The sequence below is a fragment of the Capsicum annuum genome, chromosome 4, assembly GCF_002878395.1.
Source record: "Capsicum annuum cultivar UCD-10X-F1 chromosome 4, UCD10Xv1.1, whole genome shotgun sequence".
NCBI classification, from domain to species: Eukaryota; Viridiplantae; Streptophyta; class Magnoliopsida; order Solanales; family Solanaceae; genus Capsicum; species Capsicum annuum.
In genome coordinates this window covers 121,036,707-121,051,383 of record NC_061114.1, presented here as the reverse complement: position 1 = coordinate 121,051,383, position 14,677 = coordinate 121,036,707, and positions in this window count along the sequence as shown.

Genomic DNA, 14,677 nt, shown 5'->3' with positions numbered 1-14,677 from the left:
AGAATTGTCAGGCTATGCTGCTCTAAACACAATTTTTTTTTTACAGAAGTTGCTCGAGAAAATGGAACAATAGATGAAAAAGGCCTTAAAACTGCCTTCGCTGCAAAAGAACATTATAGTTGCTGTTTGGTTGCTATTATCTGGAAAGGAACACCCAAAGAAGAAGACGTTTAAGAAGTTCAATTCACAAAAGGCAGTCTTAGTTCTCCACCACTGTCTTCAATAAAATGTTTCTACAACCAACCAACAATGTACCACAGCTCTAGCACTATTTGTACCAACAAATGATTATATGTAGTACTTTCACAAGCTAAAAACATAACAATGTAATCTTTGTTCCACATATTATGAAGCATAACTCTTTGTACCTACCACATATTATGAAAAATAACTATTTTATCTGCATTCATATCTTCGCTCATGCATAACACGGGTATGGGCACACTAGTGTGTATATATTATTATTATTATTATTATTATTATTATTATTATTATTATTATTATTATACGGTACTTTTGGTATTTTAAATTTAGTCATCATCCAATGTCTTTATGTGTTGATGACATGTGTATTTATTAAGTGAGAATAATCATTCATGTGTTGCCTTTTTATGTTACTAGGTATTGTAAAAAAAGTTTCTCTATTTTACTTTTATAGGTCCTGTACATGTTCCTCTTATCAATTTATCTAAAAATGACACAAATACACAATTTATGTTTTCAATATTACAAAAAATTTTAACTCACTAAACATATTACAAAAATTTCAACATATACATAGAATGTTATGTATATGTCGTCTATGTTATGTATATTAATAGGGAGAGAGTAAAATAACTTAAAAAGTGGGAGAGAGTGTAATTACTTCCAAAATGGTTCGTATTTATGTTATTTATACTTTTTGTATAGATAGACTAGATATCGATGACCCGTCTTATTTCTATTTCAATTTAAATTATTAAAATCATTTATATTTTTAATTATTGTGCTCGATAATATTTTCTCCTTCTGTTTCAATTAGAATGATGGAGGTGTAATTTTGAGAGCCAGATAAATATTTTAAATTTTTTAAATTTCTTAAGTTGTTAATTATGTGATTTGTATTCCTTTTGCAATATTTTTCCATAATATATGAATATTCTTCCTGTCTCAATTTATATAGCACAGATAAAATTTCGACGGTCAATCAATTTTTTTTTACATATATACTTTTGTACTAACTTCTTAATTATTGTGATTTATAATAGTTTTTATTTTATTTTCAAATAATATATGTTATTTTATGTCTTGCTCTGTCTCATTCCAATTTATGTGCACTAATATAATTTCGATAGTTAATCAAATTTTGTATTTTGACATATCATTTTATGTCTCTGTTACCTTATTTATGAAATATTATAAATTTTTCAATGCTTAGATGATCATAATAATTAATTAGTGGTGATATAACAAAATCACGATAAAAGCAATGAAGCACACGTCTTAAGTGACTTGTAATAACTAATTAGAAGCGACATAATAAAATTACTATAAAAAATATTTGTATAATAATTAATTAATGGTGGTACAATAAAATTACGATTGCAACAGTTGAAACAGTCATAAATGTCTATTTTATATTTTTTTAATTAAATATTATTAATTTTCTAATATGTAAATGACTTATAATATTTAATTAATGATATAATAATTAATTAGAGATGATATAGTAAAATTATGATTTGAAGTAGTTGAAGCAAATATGTCATAAATGTCTATTTTAATTTTTTTTTATTGAATATTATTAATTTTCTAATACATAAATGACTTATAATAATTAATTAGGGGTGATATAGTAAAATTACAGTTGAAGCAGCTGAAGCAGGCATGTCAACCTCATTCTTGCTTTGCTGATACAGTAAAATTATGATTGAAGCAGCTGAAATAGTCATAAATGTCTATTTACCTTTTTTCTAATTAAATATTATTAGTTTTTTAATACGTAAATAATTTATATTATTTAATTAGGAATACAATTATTAATTAGGAGTGATATAGTAAAATTACGGTTGAATCTGTCAATTTTTGTATAGATAAACTAGATATTGATTGCCCGTTCCAGCATGGGCCCAATATATGTTATTTTTATTTTAATTTAAATTATTAAAATAATTTATATTTTTAATTATTTGGATCTATAATATTTTTCTTCTGTTTCAATTTAAATGATGGTGGTATAATTTTGAGAGTTAGAAAAATATTTTATATGTTTTAAATCTCTTAAGTTATTAATTATGTGATTTGTATGTCTATTACATTATTTTTTAATAATATATGAATATTGTCCCTATCTCAATTTATGTGGCACCAATAAAATTTCGACAGTAAATCAAATTATTACTACTATATATAAGTGAAGGTTGGGGTGACTACCAAGTGTATTTCGATAATTTTAGTCACCCCAACCTTCACTAATGGTTATACATGCATATTTTTTTTTTATATTTATTAGTTTTGTCCTTATTTTTATGGTGCAATAAAATGGTTACACATGCATATTGCTTTTTTCTTATATTTATTAGTTTTGTCCTCATGTATTATTTCAATAATATTTTTATTTAGACATTTGTAATTGAATTATACATGATAGAAATTTTTTATAAATATCCTTTTGTTCCTTATTAAATTACTACCAAGGGTATTTCGATAATTTTATGGTGCAATAAAATGGTTACAAATGCATATTATTTTTTTCTTATATTTATTAATTTTGTCCTCATTTTTATGGTATAATAAAATGGTTACACATGCATATTATTTTTTCTTATATTTATTAGTTTTGTCCTCATGTATTATTTTAATAATATTTTTATTTAGACCTTTGTAATTGAATTGAAGGTTGGGGTGACTACCAAGGGTATTTCGATAATTTTAGTCACCCTAACCTTCAATAATGGTTACACATGTATATTTTTTTCCTTATATTTATTAGTTTTGTCCTCATTTTATGGTGTAATAAAATGGTTATACATGCATATTATTTTTTCTTATATTTTTTAGTTTTGTCCTCGTGTATAATTTTAATAATATTTTTATTTAGACCTTTGTAATTAAATTATACATGATAGTGATTTTTTATGAATATCTTTTTGTTCCTTATTAAATGACTACCAAGGGTATTTCAGTGATTTTATGGTGCAATTAAATGGTTACACATGCATATTACTTTTTTCTTATATTTATTAATTTTGTCCTCATTTTTATGGTGCAATAAAATGATTACACATGCATATTGCCTTTTCCTTATATTTATTAGTTTTGTCATTATGTATTATTTTAATAATATTTTTATTTAGACCTTTGTAATTGAATTATACATAGTAGTAACTTTTTATAAATATCTTTTTGTTCCTTATTAAATTACTTATTTTTTATACCCTAACGGTATTTCGGTAATTTTATGATGCAATAAAATGGTTACACATGCATATTGCTTTTTCCTTATATTTATTAGTTTTGTACTCATTTTTATGGTGTCATTATTTTAATATTATTTTTATTTAGAACTTTGTAATTGAATTATAATAATAGTTATATTTTATAAATATATTTGTGTTCCTTATTAAATGACTATCAAGAGTAATTCGGTAATTTTATGGTGCAATAAATATTTCAGAATCGATGTATATCTCCTTAACTTATATATTTGAATTCCATATATTTGAATTCCAAATGAGACGTGCATCATGTACTTTTTCAAGATAATTACTCTACCTTAAAAATTTAGGCCATCTAAATATTTGGGTTTACAAAGTTAATGTATTAGTTGCAACTTGTAACTGCTACGTAACTTTGTCTTGGTTTTTTTTTTTTTTTTTCAGGGAATGTCCAAACGAAAGACGTGCCGCCAACTGTAGTTGCAACAATCTAGCTATATTTTTATCCACTTATGCAATCACTTTTGTATTGGTTGGAGTAGTCTAGCAAGCTCAATTTTTTACCACAATGAATGTATATATTATGTTAACATCGGTTCATGGTACTGCATTTCTTTTTTTTTACTCCTACTAAAAAATTAAAACACGTAGAAAATAATCTTCTCCAAAGTTAAACCTCTTTTGCACATTAGTGTTGCCAAAATGCCCGTACCTTGCATGGGTATCTAGTTTAGCATATAAGTGCACAACATTTAGACCCATAAAAGAAGAAAAACAATAACCTAGCTATCCAAAAGGATAAAGGAACCATTAATATCTCCGAACAGTGTTATATCTTAGTGTGTCTCAATCGATGACCGATGAATTCTGATCAAGATATTCTTCAAATGTTAAACGACTCTTACACACTTTCAAGTAAATTTTTTTTCTAAAATTTAATTTCATACGGAACAAAATTGTAATTCTACCTTTTTCCTAACATCTAGGGCTTCATATTCAACTAAAAACCTAAATCCTAAAACTATCCTATTTTTTATTAAATAAAATAAAATAGTTACTTAATAGCCTAAAAGAAGGTCCCACATATTATGTAAAATTCAAGTATTCAGAAATTTACCCGCAATGAAACTTTGAAATCAATCAGGATATTTTGTGAATATCCTTCGCTAGCTGGTAACTATACCTAATTTGAAGTTGATCTAAATTTCTAAATTTAATTAATCTATGATTCTAAGAGTCTCAACTTGTCCTTTATAAATTTTGTTTGATATCATGTGATCTTTGTTCTATCAAGCAATTATTTTCACCATAGTATCTGAAGTTGTTTACCTCAAATAATGTGGATTTGTTTGTTAAATTTTCTAAGAACATCATCGTGTTTACTTCACATGGTGTGATTGCTTATCTAAATTTTTATTGTATTTCTTAAGGCCAAACAACAACAACAAACTCAGTGTATTCCCACCTAGTGGGGTCTGGGGGGGTAAGATGTACGCAGTCCATACCTCTACCTCTGATGAAGTAGAAAAGCTGTTTCCGATAGACCCCCGGCTCAAGGAACGAGATACCACACAAACACATAGTAAAGCACAGAAGCAGATTACATAACATAAATACGGCACCCATAAGTAATATAAAACAGAGGAAAACAGAGGAAAGCACACAGATTCGTAATAAAACATGGAACACGGAACACGGAATCATAACAGGAATAAAACCCCCACCAAGTAATTCCCTACACTAGCGACCCAAACTGGCCCTAATCCTCTGCCGAAATTCGCGCCCTCCAGACCTTCCTATCTAGGGTCATGTCCTCGGTGAGCTATAACTGTTCCATGTCCCGCCTAATCACCTCACCCCAGTACTTCTTCGACCTACCCCTACCCCGCCTAAAACCATCCAACGCTAGCCTCTCACAGCTACGGACCGGGGCATCCATGCCCCTCCTCTTCACGTGTCTGAACCATCTCAATCGTGCTTCCCGCATCTTGCACTCCACTGAAGTCACACCAACCTTCTCCCGGATAGTCTCATTCCGAAGTCTATCCCCTCTAGTCAGTCCACACATCCAGCGCAACATCCGCATTTCTGCCACCTTCATTTTTTGGATGTGGGAGTTCTTAACTGGCCAATACTCCGCTCCATACAACAAGGCCGGACGGACTACCACCCTGTAGAATTTGCCTTTAAGCTTGGGCGGCACCTTCTTATCACACAGCACCCCCGACGCGAGTTTCCACTTCATCCATCCCGCCCCAATACGGTGCGAGACATCCTCGTCAATCTCACCGTTACTCTAGATCACGGACCCAAGATACTTGAACTTATCCCTCTTACATACCTCCTGTGCTTTCAGCTTCACTACTACCTCATTCTCCCGCCTCACGTCATTAAACTTGCATTCCACATACTCTGTCTTGCTTCTGCTCACCCTGAACCCTTTAGACTCAAGAGTTTGCCTCCACACCTCTAATTTGTCATTCACACCCCCTCGAGTCTCATCTATCAGCACTACATCGTCTGCAAAAAGCATACACCACGGCACCTCTCCTTGAATGCGCCGCGTCAACACATCCACCACCAACGCAAACAAAAAGGGGCTAAGAGTAGATCCCTGATGCAATCCTGTTAGGATAGTGAAATGCTCTGAGTCTCCTCCCGCCGTCCTCACCTGGGTTTTCGCTCCATCATACATATCCTTAATTACTTTGGTATATGCCAGCGGTACTCCACTCACCTCCAAGCATCTCCAAAGCACCTCCCTGGGGACTTTGTCGTATGCCTTCTCTAGGTCGATAAACACCATGTGCAGATCCTTCTTCCTCTCCCTATACTGCTCCACCAACCTCCGCACCAGGTGGATTGCCTCCGTCGTCGAGCGGCCGGGCATAAATCCGAATTGGTTTTTTGAAATAGACACTATCCGTCTCAGCCTCACCTCGACCACTCTCTCCCAGATCTTCATAGAGTGACTCAATAACTTAATCCCCCTATAGTTATTGCAACTCTGAATGTCCCCCTTATTCTTATAGAGAGGGACCATGGTACTCCACCTCCACGCCTCGGGCATCTTTGCCGTCCTGAAGATTTCATTAAATAATCCAGTCAACCACCTTACACCAGCCTCTCCAACGAACTTCCAAAACTCCACCGGTATCTCATCTGGCCCCGTCGCCCTACCCCTTCGCATCCTGCGGACAGCCTGTTTAACCTCTTCTACCTTAAAACGTCTACAATAGCTAAAATCCCGACACTCCTCTGAGTGCTCCAGTTCCCCTAACACAATAGCTCTATCCCCTTCGTCATTCAAGAGCCTATGAAAATACGACTGCCATCTCTTCTTAATGTGGCCGTCCTCCACCAACACTCTACCGTCCTCCCCCTTAATGCACCTCACCTGATCGAGGTCACGACCCTTCCTCTCCCTAGCCTTAGCGAGTCTAAACAACTTTTTCTCCCCTTCTTTCCCCTGTAACCCTGCATACAAGCTCTCAAAAGCGGCCGTCTTAGCTGCCGTGACTGCTGACTTCGCCTCCTTCCTCGCTAGCTTGTACTCTTTCCTGTTTACCCGCTTCTCCTCTTCGTCCTTACTTTCCACCAACTTAGCATACGCCCCTTTCTTGGTCCCCACTTTCTTCTCCACCTCTTCATTCCACCACCAATCCCCCCGATGGTGCCCGACCCGGCCCCTAGAAACACCCAACACCTCACTTGCATTCTCCCTGATGCACCTTGCCGCCCTGTCCCACATACTATCCACGTCCCCCCTACACTCCCACACCCCCATTCCCGCCAACCTCTCCCCTATCTCCCACGCATTCACTGGCGTCAGGCCGCCCCACTTAATTCTCGGTCTACACTCCTTAGTCCTCCTCTTTCTATTCTTCTTTATACCCAAATCCATAACCAAGAGCCTATGCTGGGTCGAAAGATTCTCACTCGGGATGACTTTACAGTCCTTACACAACGCCCTATCCCCTTTCCTAAGCAACAAAAAGTCAATCTGAGTCCTGGCTACCGCGCTTCGAAAGGTGATCAGGTGCTCGTCCTTCTTCGGGAAGCCCGAGTTCACCACCACCAGCCCAAAGGCCCTCGCAAACTCCAGTAGGGTCGTCCCCTCTTCATTTCTCTCCCCAAAACCAAAACCACCATGTACGTCACCAAAGCCTCCCGGTAGCGCCCCGATGTGCCCGTTGAAATCCCCTGCTACAACAATCTTCTTCTCTTCCTAAGAATCTTCACAAGCTCTATGGACTTATCCTGAAGGGTCCCTATATTCCAAGACCCAACCCTCAGCCTACTGTCACGCCCTTCACTACCCCCCCCCCCCGCGGCCAAACCTTGGCCTCCCTCCCACTCTCGCCCTCTCCTCATCCCCCGCCCCCACCACGGCCCCACTCCCCAACCCCCTCGGACATGACCCTATCCACCCATTACCGCCCACAGCCACAACTACACGAAAGTATAGGAAAATATACAGATATACACGGTGGTAGTATCAAAGCAGCAGCAAGGAAATACAAGGCTCACACAAATTCAAAGGAATACTCCCGAAACAAAACTATACTCAATTAGGGGGCAAACACCACCGGACTCAACACCCACCGCCCCAAATACAGGTTCCCAGCCAATAACCCAATCCAAAGAAGTGGAAGAAATGACCACAGCAACAGCAACAACAGACAACAGACAATGTCCATAAATTCCACGCAAGTCAAGGTACAGGGGCTACTACTAGCATAATACTAAGAATGGAATATGAAATAATGAAATAAAATGGAATATGAAATAACGAAAATAACAAAGGTTAGAAGTCACCAGATTACGCTTGGAGCTGCGGCTGCTGGAGACGGAGCGACGGGTGGCGGCTGGAGACCGAACGGCGGCTGGCTGTCTGAAGGCCGAGGTGGGGGGAGGGCTGGTGTACCCCGCTGAGGGGGGAGGGTACGGACAGGACAGGTAAGGGTTGGGGGTGGAGGTGGGGGGTGGGGGGGTATGCACAGCGGGGGGGGGGGGGGGAACGGCTTGGAACCAGCAGTCGGGGACCGGAGGTATGGGCCCACGGTCGGATCGGGTCGGCGTCGAAGGTCAACGACGGCGCCGATGACCGGGGACCGGTGTGAGAGAGGGGGAGAGAGGGTAGGGAGAGAGAGAGAGAAAGAGAGCCGTTAGAAAAAGAGAGAGCCGTTACGGCGGCGCCGGAGGTCGGGTCGGGTCGGCGCTGACGGTCGGCGACGGCGACGGGGGACGGTGACCGGTGCGAGCAAGAGAGAGGGTAGGGAGGAAGAGAGAGAGCCGTTAGGAAGAGAGAGAGCCGTTAAAACAAACATATTAAACGAAGAATCCTAACTCAAATAACAGGGCACTTTTTCTTCAAAAAAAAAAAAGTGTAACTTTGCTGGGAAGAAAAGGACTTTTACACCTAAAAGTACAAAAAAAAAGTCTTAGATTTTAGGTAATAAATGAATGTCATTTGGCAAGTATATATTTATAAAAATAATTATTAATTAGAAAAACAGGTGAAAAAACGATGTTGTCTAAAGTGAAGACTTTTAATAAAAGTCAAAAAGTACAAACAATATTTATATGACCTTCACACTTTACTATAGTATAGATAAAGAGAAAAGTTGTGAGTCAATCTTCCCTGTACACCGCGCATAGCGGTAACTTTAGTGCATCAGGCTGTTTTTTTTTTTTTTTTTTTGGTATTAAAACACTTAATTTTGAGAAAAATTCTTTTACACTAATTTTTAGCACTATATGTTCGTGGTAATTTCTCCCTCCATTCCTTTTAAGTTGTCATATAAACTAAAAATAGTTATTTCTACATTTGGAAAATCTACGTAATCTCAATCCAGACATATTTCTGAAGGTCAATACTTTACGCTTTAGGCTATAGGCTTTGTATTTGTACACAAATTCCAATACACTTGCATTATTTCTGTTCTTTTCATTATTTTTTTTAGCTTAAAACAAATTAAATCTTTATAAATGTAAAAAAAAAAAAAGGTTTGTATTTAAAATCTAAAATCAATATTATATAACTATAGATAAAGATAATTCTAGCATAATTTTTTTGGGTATTGATTTAATCAACTAAAATTTTAGAATCTAAAACAAAATCACTAGCCTAATAGAACTCAATAAAAGTGTTCTTCTAGATAAAGGGAAAAGTCATCGTTTCCACCCTAAACTACACAGAAAAAGTCTAGTCACAGCTAAACTATCATAGTGTCCTATTACACACCTAAACTATAAAAAAGTAAAACTATTTCCACCCTAAAACGTAAGAACCAGTCACATAATGGAGAGTGATTTACACTCGCGCCACATCATCGTCAAGTCATTACCACATCAGATATTATGCCAATTTTATTTTAAAAAAAGTCCACATCACCCATTACTTCTTCTTCACCAAAATCACCATTAAAACACCACCATTTACACCATCATCATAAAACTCAAATCTTCACCACAACAATTTTAAAAATACACCATAGATTTCATTATCAAAATTACAATACAATCATTAGTATCACAAATCTCAATCACCCCTTCTCTCACAATCAATACGCGCATCCTTTCACTGTAATTACACAACAAATTGATTGTCAATAAAGCATATTGCACAGCTCTTGATAACCCATTTTTCAAGAATTTTATCAAAATTTTTAATAGTCCACCAAATTTTATCAAAATTTTCAATAGCATTCTGAATCAGTATTGTTGGGGATACGCACACACAACACTATTCAGAGGGTATTTCATTTTTCTTTCATCTAGAGAACAACACACACTAATACACACACCGCTACACCACACCCGATCGAAAAATAGGAAAGGCATAAAAAGAGTAGAGGGACGAGAGAGGGGGAAACAGAGAGAAATCGAGAGATAGGGAGAGGAAACAGAGACAGTGAACAGAATAGGAGGGAGAACGGCCTTTTTTTCTGGTGACATTGTCATCGGAATAGTAGTTTCATTAAGATTCCGGCCAGAGCAGTACCAACTTCCTTTCTCTCTTTACTGACTTTTTAATTCCTTTTTAAAACCATAAAATTCTTCTTATTGAATTCATCGCAATCGTAAAATTTGTCGATTTTGCTTTCGTATATAGCTAAATTTCGTACAAATTTAGTGTATGTGTGCGAACGAAAAAAAAGACCTGGCGGAGCTTTGGAAAAATCTAGTCAGACACTAGCAATGGAAATCGTATATAGCTTACTTTTGGGTTTCACCATTTTTTTCGACCGACGTCGATTCAAGATGGGGTTGAAGGAGAGAAAATGTGGGGGAAGGGTGGGGGTATTAAGGAATTATTTTGATTTTGGACGCGCCTTTTTTTTAATTAAATTTTATTTCTACGTCAGATTTAGGATGGAAATAATTTCACTTTTTTATAGTTTAGGTGTGTAATAGGACACTATGATAATTTAGGTGTGACCTAGACTTTTCGTGTATAGTTTAGGATGTAAACAATGACTTTTCCCTCTAGATAAACGAACTTTCAGCCGCCATCTATGCTTGAAAAGTCAACTGCCACCGCAACCCTAATTTACCACAAAAAATGGCCAGTTAGGCCACTGGTCAGCCTATTCCTAAGGCTGGTCAGTCCCCTCTTGCAGTAACTACAAATAATTTTTCTTCTTCACCACACACAAATCCCATTAAGCCTATTTCTTTGTCTAGTATAAACTCACCACATCATGCTTCTGCTTCAGTACAGGGGCAATATGTTGATTTGTTGAAACTCTTGAACATTAACTCCCCTAAAACCAGTCTAAGTCCAATAGTAGAACTAATTTCGATAAAGAAACTGTCACATGTAGATTGAGTCTCTATAGTTATGTGGATCGAAGAAGAGGTAAACCGTATGAATACTACTTAGAACCTACAATATGCAGTGATTGAAAATTCTGCTATTACTAGTTAGAATTGGAGGAAATGAGAATTATAATCCCTGAACTTATCAATTTGAAAGGTAACTGTAAGATAATGTACTTAAGGAACTGACACATTTTTATAAGATCCAACCTAATTGATGACGTCATAAACATGATGGCAAAAATATTTATTATATCACTACTAAGGATGGATATTCCTATCAGACGAGGCTGCTGATATATGATGGAAGATTTAATGTGAATGAAGAAATAACTCAAGCAATTACTTGATTTTTTTTGCAAGTTTAAAGACAACTTTCTTTGTCAAATAATCCCTATTGACATTAGCCTCGGTAGTGGGTAAGCCAATCTATCTAGATATGGCCCTAGTGAATAGGACAAGAACCTAGTTGTGCAAAAGTTAAGCTTTAGGTAAACCTTCTAGCTGATTTCCCTAAACATATGGAAATAAAGATTGTCAATGGAAAAATGGAGGAGTCACGAATTTAAAAAGTTAATATACAATATGATTTCAGGACAAAGTATTGTAAAGAATGTATGCTACAAGGTCACACTGAGGTTGAATGTAGAGTGTTACACCCTGAACTTAAGCAAGATGCTTTAGAGAAGTTTGACAATGAGAATGAGCATTGATGTGCTATGGTTTCATGACAATTTCAATACTAAAAATAAGGAAATTATGCAGGAACTTAGGTATTATTGTTGGATATGGTGTACGTTTGTGTTAATTTTGTAGGAAAATAGGGTTCAAAGCAAAGACTGAGAAAAAGGAAAGACGAGTTGCTGAAATGGTGACCTATGAGTCAGCCTATAACTCGTGGTAGGACCTACAGATCGTGAGTAAGAACATTGTTTTATCCCTTTGTGACTCGAAGGGCTGGAAAACATTGGTTTTAAATTTTAAAATTGTTTCGAAACTTTAAAAAAAAACTTCAAAACAAATAGAGTCGCCACTTAATTTATTTGAAAAGAAATTAAGAAAACTTTTAAGGAAAATCCTAAGTCTTAAAACAGAAAAAAAAGACATAGGCTTTTGAGAAGATCCTGGATAAGAAGTTCTTATTAACATTTTAGGGAGGTTTTTAAGGCACCTAAAATGTCCGCAAACTCGCAGTTATCTGGACTATTTGAAAACTACCTTTGACTAACTTTGAAAAAGAGAAATTGATTTTTGTGAAAAGAAAGTGATTTTAGAAAAAGACTTGTATAAATTTTGGTGACTTAATAGGAGATTTAACTAAATCTAAGCAAATAAAATGACAGATAAGCACGTAAAGGGAAAAGGAGAGAAATAGAAGACTTAGTCTCGTAAGCCCAAATCCATCATCCCTGTCCTAATCTAATTAGGATTTTGGCCTAATTGCACCTGTCCTAATCTAAATATCGGGCTTTTGGCCCATAACCTGTCCTAAACTATTTTTTTTGGATCCTTTGTCCCAGAATCGGCTTCACTTGTATTAGTTTACAACTTTGGCTTCGAGGCCCAAATGAGTAATAATGAAATAAATAGATTAAAAAAAAAAGAACGACAATAAATAAAAGGAAAAATGAGACTTTTAAGTCTCTTAGCTACTTTAAAGATGGGATTTTTAACTGATGTTTCTCCTTTCGTCTCCTTGCAATAATATGCTATGTAGTCGACTTTGGTCTTTCTTTTGGGCCTGACTCAATAGACATGGTGGGCCTCAATGTCCCATTAAGAAATACAAAGGGAAAGAGGGAAAGAGTCTATTAGGACTCCAAAACGGATTCACATGCAAAGAAAGAAGTGAACAAAATTAATATGAATTCAATGTACAAAATAACATATGAAAGATGATAAGTAAAAGGAAACCATTATGGTCCATGATAGGGATAGATAACGGGGATTAAAATCTGAAAAATGCAAATCACTTATAGAGAAAGTGCAAACGTATTTTAAAGAAGAAAAAAATGCTTAAAATTAATTGCTTCATTGCACCAGGTTCAAGTGAGGAGAAATATTATGGATTTAAACATATCAAAATTACAACCAAACATTTAGGAAAAGGAAAAGGAGAAACAATAGATAAGATCACATTGCTTGTTCTTTCAAGGTTAATAGGTCTTTTTAGAATCATGAACTAAGGGGATGCATGAATTAAATCCCAAGAAAAATGCACATATAAATTGTATCCTAAAAATGACCAAAACATTATATAAAAAAATAAAAATAAAGAACAAAGTAGGCCTCGTATGACAGAAAAAACATGCTTCAAATGAATGAAGCAGCAAAAAGGAATTTCCAAAAAAAAAAAAAAAACATCTTTGGGCAACATCAAAGTAAAATATTTATAGAAAAGCTTCCTTTACAAATGTAAAGTGCAACAAGATACAAACTTCAAATAAAATAATAATAAAAATACTAGGCCATTAATCAAAACAAGAAAACAATTAGGTATACGCTAAAACTGAGGATTAAACAAAGAACCAAATGAAGCCTCATGCGCAACAAATTCAACATGTCAAATAAGGAAAGAACACTTCTCGTTTGAATTTATCAATCAAAATTTTAAAGTAACGAATTTGAATCTAGACCAAATTAACTCCAAACACAATCAAGAAAGAAAAGAAAAGAAAGAAGAATGCATTTTTTGAAATGAGTCAAGCAAAATAGGTTTATCTATAGCTTCTGGCAAAGGGACTTTAGAGATGAAGATCGCGTATGATGAAATTCCACCTCATTCACTAATTCCTCATTTTTGAGAGAAGAACTAAAGAGTGTTCTCTCAAAACTTGCCTTTGCATAAACATGGAAGGAAAACCTTTCAAAATATCATGAATTGGACGTTTTCAACCAAACTTATTCATATACAAATGATTTTTCATCAACCGAGTTTGACTATTGTCTTAAGGATAAAATGTACAATTTCTTCGAGTACATCCAAAAGCTAAACAAACTTGGAAAACATAAGAGTCACAAATGAGATTTCACACCGAGCACATAATCCAAATATGTGAATCTCACAAATCTCGACTTTGTTCTTGGATATTGCTAGACCTTTAGAACAGAAAAAAACTTATCTTTATCATTATTTTTATTAACCTTTAACAGAGACAAAACGATGCTAGTCTAGCTAAAATAGTCTACACACTATTAAGACTTATTGTTTCTCAACAATAAGATATTTCTACATCAAGATATCAAGACTTAATGTTTCGCAGTAACATACAAACACCAATATGACAAATCAAGCATTCAATTCAAGGCTTCTACATAGGCTTTGCATACAAGACCAAATATGTTACTCTAATCTTAACAAAATTATATAGAGACAACTAATTTTTGTAGATAAATAAAGGAAAGAAAGGCATCACAGAGATCAAGCAACCATCGAT